Source organism: Lolium rigidum, chromosome 4, assembly GCF_022539505.1.
Source record: "Lolium rigidum isolate FL_2022 chromosome 4, APGP_CSIRO_Lrig_0.1, whole genome shotgun sequence".
Lineage (NCBI taxonomy): Eukaryota > Viridiplantae > Streptophyta > Magnoliopsida > Poales > Poaceae > Lolium > Lolium rigidum.
The window spans coordinates 278,832,121-278,851,696 of NC_061511.1; positions in this window are offsets into that span (position 1 = coordinate 278,832,121).

A 19,576-nucleotide genomic window follows, 5' to 3' on the forward strand; every position below is an offset into this window, starting at 1 on the left:
AAACGTAATGTGTCCGTGTGGCAGCGGAGGTGCACGCGTCATGTGCAATTTACGGATCAAAGGCGGCGGCCGGTAGTGCGGGTCACAGCGGGATCGACGGTGACCGCGGCGAGCTAGGCTGGGTGGCGCGCTGGTCCAAACGTTTCTGTTGTCACACCTCGAGATCCACCGGTCCATGCAAGCCCCGGGAGGATGCAACGTGAACTACATGCCCCGGTAACCGCAACTGAATTTCACCGCGTGGGAAGCACGGTGGATCCAACGTCTCTTCCTCTGCCACCGACCAAGCTTGCTCTCCGGCGGTGCCCGTATCCGGCATGCACTATTATTGCCAACTATGAGGCTTCTGTTGGATAATTAGGCACAATTTCCATGATTAATTCCAGAATATAAAACATAACGACATCAGCTACTAACATGTGAAACTCGAACATACTAGGTGCATTAATCAACATGAGTAGCAAGCAGCAAGAACGGTAAAGCATCCATCGCTAAACGTATCGAGATATGTCGCACGTACCGATCTGGTGGAGGTGGCGGTGGAGGTGTAGTAGATGATGTCGCAGCAGTAACGTTGTTGATGACAACGTTGTTGACGACAGGGACGACGGGTCGAAGTAGATGGTATGCAGCACCGCCCGATTTGGACGGAAGGCGACCCGTGATGAAGAGCTTGAGCAGTCGCGCAGAGCGCTTCCCAAAAACCTAATTGGCCCTCTCCCGTACAGGATCGCAAGGACGAGCGGTTCCGGAGACCTGCTCTCCCGTTCGCCGATGCACGTCGGCGCGCGGGATGGAGTAGGCTACGATGGCGGCAACGTGGGCCAAAAGTAAGGAAAGTCTCGGCTCGAGGCTCAATCCACTCACCACGAGCGCGGCGCGCGCGGCGCGCGCGTCGTGACGCGTCGTGACGCGTCGAGTCGAGACGAGCGAGCGAGGAGGAGGAGGAGCGCGCGCGTGTAGCACTCCTATTCTCACTCACTTACTAGTGGTGGAACAACCCACCTTATAAGGTGGTCTAACTTCCTCCCAACTTTCCATGTGGGACTAAACTTCCCACCTCTTGCCACTCCCTAGTGAGCTGCCACCAACTTGGGCTCAAACTCACAAGGCTTCCACTATGTGGGCTTTGAGATTTATAGGGAAAATCTGAAATCTAGTATGGGCCACCAAATGTGGGCCCAATATTTCAACAATTCCCCACCAGATCTCAAATACTCATTTAGAGATTTACCAATACTCACTGCTTGTTTATATACCGAGTGTTTCAGTGGAGACTCGTTAAGTTGAACTTCCGCCTAGAACCTTGAGCTACATCCATTCACACTTGAACAATGGACTAAGCCTTGAATTGCAAGTTTTGCGTGAACAAGGTTTCACTCAAAGTCATGACCAGTACATGGCTGCCAGTAGCCTACCCCGCGGGTGAAGCATATGCGTCATACTTCGTGGTCTCTTCATGAGTTTACTAGAGATCACCCAAATCTCATAGATTGCGACGTTTAACAATCGGACTCATATAGGTGTGTTATTTCAAGAATGCTCCGTAGGACAAAGCATCTTTGCTAATATAGCCAACATAAACACATTAAGGCTTGTTGCCAACCTGCCTTACAGCAATTGAGAGTTGTGCATCTTCACATAGAGAGGGTTACATAATACTCTCCTCAATTAAACCACTAGTTTGTTCTTCCTGTGTCCTAATTCACGGGATCTCCGATCACAAAGGTTGGGTTACCACTATGGTGTAACATCAACGGGTCTCAAACCCATCTCCCTCGATGCACTTTCTATCACGTTACGTGATAGTCCCTTTGTAAAGGGATCTGCCAGGTTTTTGTCTGTTTGAATATATGTAACGATTATTACTCCGGAGTTTCGCAATTTCTCGACAGACTTCAAACGTCTCTTGACGTGTCTTGATGACTTCGCGTTATCCTTAGAATTGTTCACTTTGACAATTACAGTTTGATTGTCAAAATTCAAAAGGATTGCCGGAACAGGTTTTTCAACCACAGGCAAGTCCATCAAGAGCTCACGCAACCATTCCGATTCAACGAGTGGTTGTGTCTAAAGCGAGAAGTTCTGCTTCCATAGTTGACCTCGTCAATATGGTTTGCTTGCAAGATCTCCATGATACTCGCGCCACCTCCAAAGGTAAATACATACCCACTTGTGGCGTACAGATCAGCTACATCTGAGATCAATTCGAATCACTATATCCTTCAAGCACAGCTGGGTGCCCTGAATAGTGAATCCCATAACTCATTGTACCACATAGGTAGCGCATGACCCTATCAAGTGCAAGCCAATGATCAGTACCCGGGTTTGACATGAACCTACTCAACTTGCTAACGGCAAAAGAGATGTCCGGTCTAGTCCTGCTCGCTAAGTACATGAGTGAGCCAACAATCTGAGAGTATCTCAGTTGATCTACGGCAATCCTCCGGTTCTTGCGTAATGTCACACTAGGATATAAGGTGTTGGAGAAGACTTGCTATCAATATAGCCGAACCGGCTCAAGATCTTCTCAACATAATGGGATTGTGTTAGAGTAATCCCACTCTCGGTCTTAATAAGCTTGATGTTCAGAATCACATCAGCTTCTCCCAGATCTTTCATATCAAAGCACTTTGACAAGAAAGACTTGACCTCGTGTATTACTTTCATGTTTGTACCAAATATCAGAATATTATCCACATACAAACATAGTATAACACCTTCGCCCCCACCATGGCGATAGTAAACGCACTTGTCAGCCTCATTGACAACAAAGCCTACAGAAGTCAAAGTTCTGTCAAACTTCTCATGCCATTGCTTAGGTGCTTGTTTCGAGGCCATATAAAGATTTCAGCAACTTGCACACCTTTCTTTCTTCACCTTTTACTACAAACCCATCGAGCTGATCCATATAGATTTCCTCTTCCAACTCTCCATTAAGAAAAGTTGTCCTTACGTCCATTTGATGAACGATAAGACCATAAGAGGCAGCCATGGACAGTAGTACTCGAATGGTGGTAAGTCTAGCGACAGGTGAATAGGTGTCGAAGTAATCTTTGCCTTCTCTCTGTGTGTAGCCTTTAGCTACAAGCCGCGCCTTGTACTTATCAATAGTACCATCAGGTCTTAGCTTCTTCTTAAACACCCATTTGCAGCCCACAGGCTTGCATCCATGGGGTCGTTCTGATAGCTCCCAAGTTCCATTAGAAAGAATCGAGTCCATCTCATTATGGACAGCTTCTTTCCAGTCATGTGTATCTGGAGATGCATATGCCTCTGCAATGGACGTGGGAGTATCATCCACAAGGTACACAATGAAATCATCACCAAAGGATTTTTCAATCCTTCGTCTCTTGCTCCGTTTAGGAGCTTCATTGTCATCCTTCTCAGTAACATTCTCATGTGATTGTTCAAAATACTCATTAGATGTACTAGACTCAGGAATTATCTCAGTAGAAATTCTAGCAATGCTATGCATATCTTTCATAGGAAACATATCCTCAAAAAATGTTGCATCACGAGATTCCATAATAGTATCAACATGCATACCAGGTACCTCAGATTGAACTACTAAAAATCTATAGCCTACACTCCGCGGAGCATAACCTAGAAAGATACAATCTACTGTCTTTGGTCCGAGTTTGCGCTTCTTTGTGATTGGAATATTGACTTTTGCCAAACATCCCCATGTGCGCAAATACGAAAGTGATGGTTTTCTTCCAGCCCACTCCTCGTAAGGGGTTTTATCTTTATTCTTGTTAGGAACTCTATTCAGGACATGACATGAAGTCAATAAAGCCTCCCCCCACCATGCCTTTGATAAACCAGCAGTGGCTAACATGGAATTCACCAAGTCAGTCGGCGTGCGGTTTTCCTCTCGGCAACCCCGTTTGATTGGGGCGAATAGGGAGGCGTCCTCTCATGAATAATGCCATGTTCCTCACAGAATTCATCAAAGATTTTAGGAAAATATTCACCACCACGATCCGACCTAAGACGCTTGATCTTTCTCTCTAGTTGATTTTCAACTTCGGCCTTATAAATTTTAAAGTAGTCTAAAGCTTCATCTTTAGTTTGCAACAAATAAACATAGCAAAATCTAGTCGCATCATCAATCAATGTCATGAAATATCTCTTTCCACCTTTTGTCAACACACCATTCATCTCGCATAGATCGGAATGTATGAGTTCTAGAGGTGCCAAGTTTCTCTCCTCGGCCGCCTTGTGAGGCTTCCGAGGTTGCTTTGATTGCACACAACTATGGCACTTAGAACCTTTGGCAATGGTGAAATTCGGAATTAAACTTAAACTGGATAGCCGAGACATTAAACCAAAATTAATGTGACATAAACGAGAATGCCAAACACCGGTATCATCACCGACACTCGCCACAAATATGGTTCACGGACTTATTACTAAAATCGAGAAGCGAAAAGCGGAACAAGCCTCCGCACTCATAGCCTTTACCAATAAATTGTCCAAACTTGGAAACAACTACTTTATTCGACTCTAAAACAACCTTAAACCCATCTCTGCATAGAAGGGAGCCGCTAACGAGATTCTTGTTCATAGTAGGGACATGCTGCACGTTCCTCGGCTGCACGATCTTCCCCGAAGTGAACTTCGGATCTACCGTGCCAACACCACGAACGAAGCATGTGACCCATTCCCCATCAAGACGGAAGAATCCCGGGCGACCTGGTAAGAAGTGAACATGGATATGTCGAGCACACACATGAACATTAGCACCTGTATCAATCCACCAACATGGAGATTGAAATACCGAAAGAACGATAAAGAGATTACCGTACCCATCGGCATTTCTAGCGGTCACCGTGTTGGCTTGCCTCGCCTTTTTCTTGCGGTCTGCCCTCTCGGACAGTCCTTAGAAAAGTGGCCAGTCTCTCCACACGTAAAGCAGCTCGGATCTGCTTTGTTTATCATCTTCTTCTTCTTGAAGGTTGTAGTCTTCATAGGCTTATTGAAGGAGGGCTTGTTATTCCCTTTGTTCTTGCTTGTAGGGTTTCTTATGCACCATGTTGGCGCTAGGTCGACCCTCTCCTTTCTCGGTATTATCCTTAGCCCGAGCTTTCTCCTCAACGTCAAGAGACGCTATCAGATTTTCAGCCGATATCTCCTTGTCTCTTGTGTTTGAGAGTTGCGGCAAAGTTCCTCCATGAAGGGGGCAACTTAGCGATGATGCATCCAGCCACAAACTTGTCAGGTAAGGCACACTTAAGGAGTTCAAGCTCTTTCGCAATGCACTCGTATCTCATGAGCTTGTTCGACTACGGAACGGTTGTTTACCATCCCGATGTCATGGAAGCTCTCCATGATGTACAGTTCACTCGCTGCATCGGTTGCACCGAACTTAGCATTCGAGTGCATCCCGGAGCTCTTTACCATCCGTTAAGTGCATGTACACATCACACGGACGATCGGCAAGAATACTTAGAACGCATCCGACGAAGAGAGTATTGTTTTCCTTGAACTTGTTCTGATCTTGGTCAGATATAGTTCCTTCGGGTAAACCATCGGTAACTTCGAACACTTTCGGATGAGTAAGCCGGAGCATGGCCTTATACTGCCACCTCTTAAAGTGCACACCGGTAAACTTATCCGGCCTCGGTGCATCGGAAAAACCAGCCATTGTTAACTCAGGAAATTGCCTACAATTAGGTTTTTGGATTGTTGGATAATTAGGCACAATTTCCATGATTAATTCCAGAATATAAAACATAACGATAGCAGCTACTAACATGTGAAACTCGAACATACTAGGTGCATTAATCAACATGAGTAGCAGCAGCGCAAACGGTAAAGCATCCATCGCTAAACAGATCGAGATATGTCGCACGTACCGATCTGGTGGAGGTGGTGGTGGAGGTGTAGTAGATGATGTCGCAGCAGTAACGTTGTTGATGACAACGTTGTTGACGATAGGGACGACGGGTCGAAGTAGACGGCGTTGAAGACGACGGTATGCAGCACCGCCCGACTTGGACGGAAGGCGGCCCGTGATGAAGAGCTTGAGCAGTCGCGCAGAGCGCTTCCCAAAAACCTAATTCGCCCTCTCCCGTACAGGATCGCAAGGACGATCGGTTCCGGAGACCTGCTCTCCCGTTCGCTGATGCACGTCGGCGCGCGGGATGGAGTAGGCTACGATAGCGGCGCAAGCAGAGAGAGGTGGAAACCCTAACTCGTGTATTAGATATATTTCTGACGTAGCCGGGCAAGAGATTATATAGGCTCGGGAAACCCTAGGCAACGTGGGCCATGCCCACGTCGCACGAACGTTCCGAGTCGGTTACAGATAGCCCACGATCCGGGAGCGACCCGAACCGACTAACTGCGACGCGTCCGTCTAGGACTCTGTTCGTTTTCCTGAGCTGCAAAAAGTAAGGAAAGTCTCGGCTCAATCCACTCACCACAAGCGCGGCGCGCGCGTCGCGACGTGTCTAGTCGAGTCGAGTCGAGTCGAGTCGAGTCGAGACGAGCGAGCGAGGAGGAGGAGGAGCGCGCGCGTGTAGCACTCCTATTCTCAGTTTCTCACTCACTTACTAGTGGTGGAACAACCCACCTTATAAGGTGGTCTAACTTCCTCCCAACTTTCCATGTGGGACTAAACTTCCCACCTCTTGCCACTCCCTAGTGAGCTGCCACCAACTTGGGCTCAAACTCACAAGGCTTCCACTATGTGGGCTTTGAGATTTATAGGGAAAATCTGAAATCTAGTATGGGCCACTGATGACCCACAAGTATAGGGGATCGCAACAGTCTTCGAGGGAAGTAAAACCCAATTTATTGATTCGACACAAGGGGAGACAAAGAATACTTGAAAGCCTTAACAGCGGAGTTGTCAATTCAGCTGCACCTGGAAACAGACTTGCTCGCAAGAGTTTATCGGTAGTAACAGTTTTATAGCGATAGCGGTAGTAAAATAACGAGCAGAGAGTAACAAATACAGCAGTAGTGATTTTAGTAAACAGCAGGATTAAAATACTGTAGGCACGGGGACGGATGTCGGGCGTTGCATGGATGAGAGAAACTCATGTAACAATCATAGCAGGGCATTTGCAGATAATAATAAAACGGTGTCCAAGTACAAAGCAATCAATAGGCATGTGTTCCAATTATAGTCGTACGTGCTCGCAATGAGAAACTTGCACAACATCTTTTGTCCTACCAGCCGGTGGCAGCAGGGCCTCTAGGGAAACTACTGGATATTAAGGTACTCCTTTTAATAGAGTACTGGAGCAAAGCATTAACACTCCGTGAACACATGTGATCCTCACATCACTACCATCCCCTCCGGTTGTCCCGATTTCTATCACTTCGGGGCCATTGGTTCCGGACAGCGACATGTGTATACAACTTGCAGGTAAAACCATAAACAATGAATATCATGATGAAATAATAACATGTTCAGATCTGAGATCATGGCACTCGGGCCCTAGTGACAAGCATTAAGCATAACAAGTTGCAACAATATCATCAAAGTACCAATTACGGACACTAGGGCTCAAAGAAAGGATGGAGACACAACATAAAAGTAAAAGATTGACCCTTCGCAGAGGGAAGCAGGGATTAACATGCGCTAGAGCTTTTCATTTGTAAATCAGGAGTAAAATTATTTTGAGAGGTGTTTGTTGTTGTCAACGAATGGTAATGGGTACACCAACTACCTCGCCAACCGGACTTTCAAGAGCGGCTCCCATGAATTATTTGGATGTTTATGTGGCACTCCTTCCAACCTTTCTTACACAAACCATGGCTAACCGAATCCTCGGGTGCACGCCAACAATCACATACCATGAAGGAGTGCCTTTTTAGTTTAGTTTTATTATGATGATGACACTCCCCCAACCTTTGCTTACACAAGCCATGGCTAACCGAATCCTTCGGGTGCCGTCCAACAATCACAAACCATGGAGGAGTGTCTATTTAAGTTAATTAATTCGGGACCTGGGAATCCCATTGCCGACTCTTTTTGCAAAATTATTGGATAAGCGGATGTGCCACTAGTCCATATGAGAGTCCGTCAAAAGTAAATGACAAGGTTGAAAGCTAAACACCACATACTTCCTCATGAGCTATGAAACATTAACACAAATTGAGAAGCATTTTGAAGGTTTTAAAGGTAGCGCATGAGAATTTACTTGGAATGGTTTGAAATGCCATGCATAGGTATTTATGGTGGACACTTTGGAATAACTTGGTTTTCATGTGTTGGGAGGCACGAGCAGCGTTCCCGCTCAGTACAAGTGAAGGCTAGCAAAAGACTAGGGAGCGACAAATCAAGAGAGCAGTAATCGTCATAATCATGCTTGCGACAAAATAAATTAACCGAGGCATAAAAGTGATACAAGAACTCGAAGCAATGTAAATCATGGAGGCTTAATTGACTCTTGTTCAGTCATATGCATGCGTGAGCATGTGCCAAATCGATATAAATGAATTATTCAGAGGAGGATACCACAATATCATACCTATCTATGAATAAAACAATGCAAGCAAACATCCATGACATGCTACTCATATTAATAAATTGGAGCTAAACATGAGAGATCATGAACTACTAAACTTTCTTAAATGACATATACCTCACATGAACCAACTAAGCATGCTCACATGGATGAGTATATGTACAAAAATGAAAACAAATAGAGTTCATACCAGCCTCTCACCACAATCAGATTGTCGAATGTCGTCATCATTGCCTTTCACTTGTGTAGCCTGGATAATATGAAATGAAAACCACGCTCCAGCCACCGAAGACCATTGAACTCATAAAGAACTTTACAAAACCAAAGAAGAACAGTAAATGTTTTTGGTGTTTTCGAATTTGAGAACAAGAACAAAAGGAAACAAGCAAACAAAGCAAAATCTTTTTGGGTTTTCTTATAGCAAACTAGCAATAGCAAATAAAGCGAAACAAATGCAAGAAACCAAGATAAACAAATGGTGAAGAGAAACAACAGAAATATTTTTGGTCTTTTTGTGTTTTAGGAAAGAAACAAAGTGAAAGCAAGAAATAGCAAACTAAAAGAAACACAGAAAAGCGAGATGGCAGAAATCTGCCAAAACCTGACAACAGTACAGAAATCGATTTTTACAAAAATCTTACGTTGCTCAGCTCGAAAAGTGTTCAACTAATGAAAGTTAGATAACAACCTGGGGAACATGCACGAAAATTGGCTTCGCAAAATACTGTTCTGGCTATTTTTGAGAATTTTTACGGTAACGGTCCAGAATCTGTTTTCAGGCAGCACTTCCCCAAATATCATCTTCCTCTCATTAGAAAACCACTCAAACAAACTAAACAAGTATATACAAGTATCCAGCAATCATGATATGCAAAGAATGAGTGATGCCGGTATACCTCCCCCCAAGCTTAGGCTTTTGGCCTGAGTGGAGTTCAATCCCATCGAGGCCATGAGGTAGTATCCCCGTAATACGACGAAGATGGATCATATTCCGGGTATGTGCTAGAAGAAGCACCCGGATACGTGACGGTATAGTCGTAGGAGGGCTCGGCGTCCTCGGAGTCATGCTGCTGGTGGAAATCTTGTATCTTCATATGTTCATCCACCTCCTCCTTAGTGCGCGACCATGGTTGCTTGTCAATACAGAACAAACCTGGTCGGGGAAGAGGGATTTCTTTCTCATCCCCGTCAGCAAACAACATTCTATAGACCATATTATCTAAAGTGGAATCGGTGGTAACAAAATGATGGCTTTTCATAGCAGTGATATCAAGCCTTCTAGGGGTTAATGGCACATTATTAGGATCAATAGGAAGTCTTAAATGTGTTAAAATGCGCAGTGCAATAGTTCCTCCAAAAATAGGCCCCCTGTTAGACAGGCGGCGAGCAATAAGAGAACCAAGATGATAAGATGTCCGTCCAGTGAAGTGCAATATTCAAGAAGGCAAGATGGTAACTAGAAATATTGCTAGTGTTCTCCCTACCAAGTATGCTAGTAGCAATGTAATATGCAAAATATTTAATGGCGGGGAGTTGAATGTTCCTTATCTTGCCCCGCTGAATGGTGCGACAGTCATCATTGGTGATCCCTCGATAGAGCTCCAACAAGTCCCGGGGTTGTCATCAATCCTCCTAGTCTGTACCTACGAGGCAATATCCAATGCACGACAAAATGTTTCCAATTCCATAGTAATAGGGTTATCATAAATCTTGAATGCAGCTGCTCGGCTCATATTGCGTGTTTTGGAACTTGAAGCTCTCGACAAAGATTTTGGTGAGCATGTAGTATTGCTCCCTTTCATCTCCCACGTAGGTGGCTAAACCCGCCCTGTTGACAAGGGTGAAGAAATCATCCAATATCCCTGCATTTGTCAAAAAATCATAACATGGGAAGGATGAAGCATTAGGAGCCCCATTGTCCTCTTCGGGCGCGAAGCTAGGCGCGATGATGTCCTCATTGTACGATCGCCTAATTTGGGTGGCAGTCCTAGAAGGCCTCCCGGTGCTGGTTGTTCCTTTCTTGAACAATTCTCCAAAGTTGAACTTCTTCATCTCTTTTCTAAAATTTTCAACAAGTGATATAAAATTTGATTTGATGACATATAATAAAGGGGGACTGCTATAGGAACTTGCTAGAGTACTAATCATGCATCAAAACTAGTTTCTACCACTTAGAACAAGCATGCAAGCTCACTAAACATGTTACCTACAGCAGCAAAATATTCAAGATATACTCAACCAAACAAAATTCTACTTGGATAATCGAAGGAGTCACATACCGGAGAGCAAATGTGCCAAATTTCGAGACGAAATCTAGGCTGAGCAAAGAGATCGAAAAATCCTGAGCTCTTGAGCAAAAACGCGAGTGATAGAAAGTTGGTTCGAGTTTTTTCGGGAGAGAGAAGATGCTTGGGAGAAAGAGATGAAATAGTGGGGCAAGAAGGGGCCCACACCACGGAGTGGCGCGCCCACCTCCTTGGCCGCGTCGGCTGGTGGTGTGGCACCCTGTGGTGCCCCACGAGTCATCCTCCGGTACTCCCGAGTGCCTCGTCGAAAAATAGGACCAACGGTGTAATTTTTGCGAATTTTTGAAAACTTTGAAAAATGCACATTTCTGGGTATTAAGTTTATTATTACTGGCCAGGAATTTTTTTTGAAATTTCCAATTAACTAAGGAACTTTAAAAAATAAAGGTGCTACAGCAACTAGAGCAAGTGGAAGAAGAAAGAGATGTTGTTTACCTCCTCTATGCATATAAAAAGTATTTGTTAACAAGGTTGATCAAGTCTTGCCACCAAATAAATTTTACATAGCATATGAAGAAATAAACCTGAAATCAATCATGTTACCTTGAATTGTATTGATATGGATCCAATCATAAGAGTTTGATATTCTTCTTTAGGCTCATATATAGGACAATCAATAGTTCCCACTTTGATAGTTCTCACATTAGAAATAGTATTAACTCCACACGGTTTCTCAATCCTCTTGGGGAAATAGACGGTGTGTTCCTTATCATCAACATTGAAAGTAACCTTTCCTTTATTGCAATCAATAACAGCCCCTGCGGTGTTAAGAAAAGGTCTCCCAAGAATAATAGACATATTATCATCTTCGAGCATTTCCAACACAACAAAATCAGTTAATATCAAGCAGTTATTAGTAACTTGAACAGGAACATCCTCACATATACCAACAGGAATAGCGGGAGATTTATCAGCCATTTGCAAAGATATATTAGTAGGTATCAACTTATCTAAGTAAAGTCTCTTATAAAGAGAAAAAGGCATAACACTAACACCGGCGTCCAAGTCACATAGAGCAGTTTTAACATAATTATTCTTAATAGAACAAGGAATAGTAGGTATACCTGGGTCGTCCAACTTCTTTGGAACTTTGCCATTGAAAGAGTAATTAGCAAGCATAGTGGAAATTTCCTCATTGGGGATTTTCCTTTTGTTAGTAACAATATCTTTCATATACTTTGAATAAGGAGGCAATTTAATAGCATCAGTCAAAGGGATTTGCAAGAATAAAGGTTTCATCCAATCACAAAATTTATTATAGTGTTCTTCTTCCTTTGATTTTAGTTTCTTAGCAGGAAAAGGCATTTGCTTTTTCACCCAAGGTTCTCTTTCATTACCATGTTTCTCAGCAATAAAATCTTCTTTAGTATACTTTTTTATTTTTAGCATGCTTTTCAGGTTCTTCTTCAACCTCTTCTTTATCAGGAGTATCATTCTTATCATTACCATTATTATTATCATGTTCATTACCACTTTCAGTTTCAGCATCGGAAATAGAAATACTATTAGGATCATTAACAGGTTCAGAGGATTCTACAACATTCTTATGTTTCTTTTTCTTTTTCTTAGATGGAGCACTAGTTTTAGTTCGTTGAGTATCTTGTTCAACTCTTTTGGGATGTCCCTCAGGATATAGAGGATCCTGGGTAGAGACACCACCTCTAGTTGTTACTTCATAAGCATGTTTTTCTTTAGAATTATTTCCCAACAAGTCATTTTGCACTTTAGTGAGTTGATCAATTTGAGTTTGAACCATGTGAAAATGTTTAACAAGCATCTTAACATCATTGGAGGTTCTCTCCACAATATCATGCAATTCACTAATAGCTCGAGAATTTTCCATTAAATGATTCTCTACTCTCATATTAAAATTTTCTTGCTTAACAATATAATTATCAAACTCATCTAAGCATTGTGCAGGAGGTTTTGAATACGGAATATCTTCCCTAGTAAAGCGGCGAAGGGAGTTTACCTCAATCATGGATGAAGGGGGAATTATCTCACATATATCTTCTATGGGAGGTAGATTCTTCACATCTTCAGATTTAATACCTTTATCCTTGAGAGACTTCTTGGATTCCCTCATATCTTCATCATTCAATTTAATTAAACCCCTCTTCTTCAATATTGGCGTTGGAGTTGGTTCAGGCGTAGTCCAATCATCATGATTCCGGCCTATTTTAGCCAATAATTCTTCGACTTCGTCCGGAGTTCTTTTCTCGAAAACACAACCAGCACAACTATCCGGGTATGCCCTAGACTCAATGGTTAGTCCACTATAAAATATATCAAGTAAATCATGCTTTTCCAAATCATGGTCGGGCCGAGCTCTAATAAGAGAGCAAAATCTCGCCCAAGCCTCGAGCAATTTCTCTCCATCTCCCGATCAAAATTATAGATTCTCTGCAAAGCAATATGTTGAGCACTAGCGAGGAAAGTATTTACGGAAGAAAACATCAAGCAATTCTTTTGGACATTTAATAGAATTAGGTGGCAAACTATTATACCAAGTTTTAGCGTCATCCTTTAATGAGAATGGAAAGATTTTAGCAACAAAGTAAGTACGCTTCTTAACATCATCGGAAAAAAGCTACTCGAGTAGATAACTCAATCATGTGTTCAACGACACTTTCTTTTTCGGTACCACAAAAGGGTGTTTTCTCAACAATAGCTATATGAGATAGATCAAGAGAAAAATCATAATCTTTATCCTTAATGTTTATAGGAGATGTGGCAAATTTAGGATCGGGAGACAGTTTATATCTAACGAGCATGTTACTGCAAGCAACTTTTTAATTTTTCTTGCATCGGTAGTAGCATTGCATTTTTCAATAAAATCATCATCAAGTTCCACATAATCTTCATCAAGATCATCACTAGAATATTCAAGTTCGGGTGAATTAACGGGTGTAGTAACATCGGGAGTTTCGGTATTTTCAATTTGTCTAGACCTAGCAATTGTAGCATCTAGAAAAGTTCCCAATGAACCACTATCATCAAGCACGGCGAGAAGCATCATTAATATTATAACGAGTTTTCGGATTCAGCGAAGTACCAGCATTTGAAGCTTGTGGTGGTGAAACAAGTTTACTTATCACGGATGGTGAATCAAGAGCAGCGAGAGGTACTCGGAGTTGTACCTTTTCTTGTAGTGGATGGTAATATGGCGACCTTAGTATCGCGAGGTTTACCCATGATGGAGAATTTGCAGCGAACAATATCAATCCAAGTGAACTTCCAAATAAAGCTATGCTCCCCGGCAACGGCGCCGGAAAATAGTCTTGATGACCCACAAGTATAGGGGATCGCAACGGTCTTCGAGGGAAGTAAAACCCAATTTATTGATTCGACACAAGGGGAGACAAAGAATACTTGAAAGCCTTAACGGCGGAGTTGTCAATTCAGTTCGCACTGGAAACAGACTTGCTCGCAAGAGTTTATCGATAGTAACGAGTTTTATAGCGATAGCAGATAATAAAATAACGACGACGAGTAACAAAGACAGCGGTAGTGATTTTAGTAAACGAGCGGGATTAAAATACTTTAGGCACGGGGACGGATGTCGGGCGTTGCATGGATGAGAGAAACTCATGTAACAATCATAGCAGGGCATTTGCAGATAATAATAAAACGGTGTCCAAGTACAAAGCAATCAATAGGCATGTGTTCCAATTATAGTCGTACGTGCTCGCAATGAGAAACTTGCACAACATCTTTTGTCCTACCAGCCGGTGGCGGCCAGGCCTCTAGGGAAACTACTGGATATTAAGGTACTCCTTTTAATAGAGTACCGGAGCAAAGCATTAACACTCCGTGAACACATGTGATCCTCACATCACTACCATCCCCTCCGGTTGTCCCGATTTGTGTCACTTCGGGGCCATTGGTTCCGGACAGCGACATGTGTATACAACTTGCGGGTAAGACCATAAACAATGGATATCATGATGAAATAATAACATGTTCAGATCTGAGATCATGGCACTCGGGCCCTAGTGACAAGCATTAAGCATAACAAGTTGCAACAATATCATCAAAGTACCAATTACGGACACTAGGCACTATGCCCTAACAATCTTATGCTATTACATGACCAATCTCATCCAATCCCTACCATCCCCTTCGGCCTACAGCGGGGGAATTACTCACACATGGATGGGGGAAACATGGCTGGTTGATGTAGAGGCGTTGGCGGTGATGATGGCGATGATCTCCTCCAATTCCCCGTCCCGGCGGAGTGCCAGAACGGAGACTTCTGGCTCCCGAGACGGAGTTTCGCGATGTGGCGGCGTTCGGAGGGTTTACGGCGACTTCGACTTCTCCCCGTGCGTTTTTAGGTCGAGGCCGATAAGTAGTCCGAAGGAGGGCGTCGGAGGCTGGCCGAGGGGCCACACCATAGGGCCGCGCGGGCCCCCTAGGCCGCGCCGCCTTATGGTGTGGGGCCCTCGGGCCTCCACTTGATTTGTCCTTCCGGATCCGTCAGTATTCGGGAAAATAGGGCCTTCGTCAAAATCCCGAGGTTTTTCTCGAAAGTTGGATTTCGCACAAAAACGAGACACCAGAATAGTTCTGCTGAAAACAGCGTTAGTCCGTGTTAGTTGCATCCAAAATACACAAATTAGAGGCAAAACAATAGCAAAAGTGTTCGGAAAAGTAGATACGTTTTGGACGTATCAGCCACCAAATGTGGGCCCAATATTTCAACAGCTTCCACGCTGCGGGGCACGACGTCTTTGGTTAACACCCAACGCCCTAGGCGAGAAACGGCCCCCTAGACAAATTTTTAAGAAAAGTTGAAGGAAAATTAGACCTAATTGTCTCCAACAAAACAATAGAGTCTAACTTCTGTTCTCGCACAGTTTCGTGAATAAACAAAAAAAAATTGGTGCATCACCTAAGCCATGACTATTCCACCATATACGGATATATATACCTCTCATTTCTTCTTCTTATTTATCTTTCTTATCCTGGCACTACGTCTCACAGTAGACGGTCTACAGGAATTTTAAGCCGGCGCATCTAAGGAGGGGTCAGGGGTGTCACGCCGGCAGCACTGGCAGGACACCGAGTGGTCATGTAAGTTTTGAAAATAACCAAAAATAGTCTAGAGTTCGGAAAATTACCGTTTAGAAGAAAGAACTTGTGAACTCGATATGTCGTTCAACAGTCCCAATGAGCATAGTGTCGTTAGTTGTCGCTAAGGATCATGCCTAGATTGTACATGATATATGTGTCCCGCTGTTGCTCGTCTTTTCTCTGTTGATTTTTGGGATTTCTATTTTCGTGCCCTCGGGTCCTTAGTTGTGCTCAGTTTTCTCCAGCTCCTTAGTTTTTCCTCAGTTTTACCCAAGCGTTTGTCTGAAACCATCACACGTGATGTAACGGCCGGTTGCCCGACGGTTGACCGTTATCTTCGACTAGTGGGGCCACGTAGAGCCCGCAAAGACACGTCGGACCATCCATCTTTGTTTGACCGTAAGCATCGCCGTATCCCCGACCAAAACGCGAACGAGTGGGGCTTCGGTATATCAAATGACAAGTACGGCCATGACGCTGATACAAGGGGCAATACACGGGTAGGATTAGATTTTTAAACGGAGCTCTACAGCGATGGCACGGAGGAGGTGGCATGCGGGGTGCTGAGATGAGATCGACGTCCACAAAGAACTGCATGAGGCGAGACCAGACGCATTAGATAGATATGAACTAGACGCGTTTAACCATGCAAAGAAGAGAAGAAATGGTCGACGACATCGACGACCACCTCAAAACTTTGACTGACCGTGTCGGACACGAACGCGAGCAATGTAGAGAAAACTAGTGTCTCTCCTTTCCGGCGTGTATAGGTGGGTGCTAGGAGAGTGTGGTGGCGAAGGGAAAGACCTCGCGGCGGTCCGTGGCGTCCAGGCATAGCGGGTCGGCGTGGCCGTGCCCACGGCGGCGTGCATGCATGATCGGCATTGGCATCGGCATGTACGTTCGGCATTGGCCTCGGCGGTATCTCCGGTGTGTCGGTGATCGAATGAGGGGACGGGATTGAGGGTGCATCCCGACGTTGACCTAGCGATGGCGGCGAGCATAGCCGTTCGACCATGCCGATATCGGCATCGGCATCGTTTGGAGGCTGTGGTGCTCGAATCAAGTTGGGATTTGTTTCTTGTAGGCCAAAATGAATTTGAAACAAGTTTCATGTTGAAGGTTAGGTAACGAAAGTTTGTAACTATCCCAAAATTATACTAGCGCCATGGTGAGGTTCTTTTTGATAGAGCTATACGATTGGGCAAACTTTTTTGACACTTTTTAGATAGGGTTCCTTGTTGTTACACGTATGGCATCATGTATGGAAAATTTGGGGTCATTTGGAGATGTTCGAAAAAATCACTTTGCTTAAGCGCATGCCGTTTCGTCTCGCTGAAACCAACTTTTCTAACAAGGTGATTTTTTCTACCTTCTCTAAATAACCTCAAATTTCATACAGCTGATCTTCTATACATAGATAGATAGATTGTTTCGTTTTTACATTTTTCGAACTTTTTATTTCCCTTTACAATACCCAATTGATTTTCAGGTCAAAACCTCGAAAAACAGCATCATGTATGGCATCATTTTCACCCTAAATTTTCTGAAACTTTCCCTTTTAGATATTCCTTGTTGTTATAGGTATGCCATCATGTATGCCAAACTTGGTTAGGTCTCATCGAAACCAGCTTTTGTAACAAATTAGGTTTTTCTGCGTGAAAAGTAATGGCTACAACAAATTGTTGATGGTTTATCATTTTTTTGCGTGAAAAGTAATGGCTACAACAAATTGTTGATGGTTTATCATTTTTTGCGTGAAAAGTAATGGCTACAACAAATTGTTGATGGTTTATCATTTTTTGCGTGAAAAGTAATGGCAACAACAAATCGGTGATGGTTTATCATATTTTTTGCGTGAAAAGTAATGGCAACAACAAATTGTTGATGGTTTATCATTTTTTGCGTAAAAGTAATGGCTACAACAAATTGTTGATGGTTTATCATTTTTTGCGTGAAAAGTAATGGCAACAACAAATCGGTGATGGTTTATCATTTTTTTTGCGTGAAAAGTAATGGCTACAACAAATTGTTGATGGTTTATCATTTTTTTGCGTGAAAAGTAATGGCAACAACAAATCGGTGATGGTTTATCATTTTTTTTGCGTGAAAAGTAATGGTTACAACAAATCGGTGATGGTTTATCATTTTTTGCGTGAAAAATAACGCCTAAAACAGTTTATAATTTTTAGCGCGTGAAAAATAATACAGAAACCGCCCTTCGGCAAGCTAATTAACCGCCAACAGAGAGAGAGAGTGGTTATCCCGCCCGTTCCCTATATCATACGATCAACGGTCGGTGGGCACGATCCGCGTGACATGGGCTAGACCAATCAGAGCGATGATGCACGTCCGCGAGAATTTGTGAAGAGAGAGGGCAAAACTGAGTACTATCAAGAAACCAAGGGCACCTGAGTAGTAAATAGACTAAGGGATTCAAATATGAGATTTAAAAAATGGAAAATACGTGTTTTGTACAATGAAACCCATCTTGGCCTACCTCAAACTATTTGCAATACCAATATACATCGAGTGTGAGAATTGTGGCCTCATTTAGACAAAGTATGATTTGGGGGAAGCTGTTTTGGGAAGGGCTTATTGTGGAAAACCATGCACCTTCATAGCTACTAGGTGATTTGAGAAGTGGCAATTTGTGGTAAAACTTGATTTATCTATGATTTATCTATGATTTGAGAAGTGTCAATTTGTGGTAAAGACTCCATGAGTAAGTGCCACTCTTTTTAGGATTTTTTTGCACATTAAATGACTCATTTAACTAGTTAATCCCATTTGTTGACTCTCTCGTTGACCAGCCACTTGAGGGTAAAACTGAGTATATTGCACTAGCCAGTATTAGCACTCGAGGGGAAAATTGAGCACACAAAAAATGCTAGTATAAGACTCGAGGGTATACCCGAGTATATCTAAATTTCCAGGGTTAGACTCGAGGACACGTGCAATTGTTGACGCGTAGACGCGGGTCGCGGTGGAGAAGTCGAGACGTGCAATCGTGGACGCGTGTCGCGTTGCGTGAAGTCCAAGACGTGCAGACGTGCACCTGTGCACGCGTAGGACGCGGGTCGCATTAACCACCCCTCGCCTTTATAGACGCCTCCTCGCACTGTCTCTGTCACTCTCACTCGCTCAAGCATCGCCAACTCTCTCCCACGTCCCATCATCTTCTCCAAAGCAAAAACCCTCTCCCTCTCCCTCTTCCTCTTCCTCCGCCGGAGAGATGGACAAGGAGAATGCCAATCCCATCGTCGAGGTTGGCTCGAAGCGCGACGCCTCCATCTTCGGCCCCGTCCCCTCGACGGACGACGCCGCCGCCGCCGCCGCCGGTGCATCGGAGGCTGCCGCCGCCGGTGGCGCTCGGATCCCGGCGGGATGGGACCCCTACGACCCCGTGCCGTACGTCCCGCCCCCGAACCCCTACGACACCTCCCCTGGAGGACCCATGGAACGAGGTAACTACGGTTTGCTTCCTTTTTGTTCCCCATTCCTTTTTGAACCCTATTTTTGCTGGTGTAGATGGATCCGTAGATGGATGAGTATTGGGCTAATATTTGCGCCGATTTTATTCCATTTTGTTTTGATCACTTCTTGATTTGGGGTTCGGCTGTTCGGTTAATTTATGCAAGTAATATTGGATCTCAATCGGTTAATTTATGCAAGTAATCATGGGATCTCAATCAGTTATTTTATGCA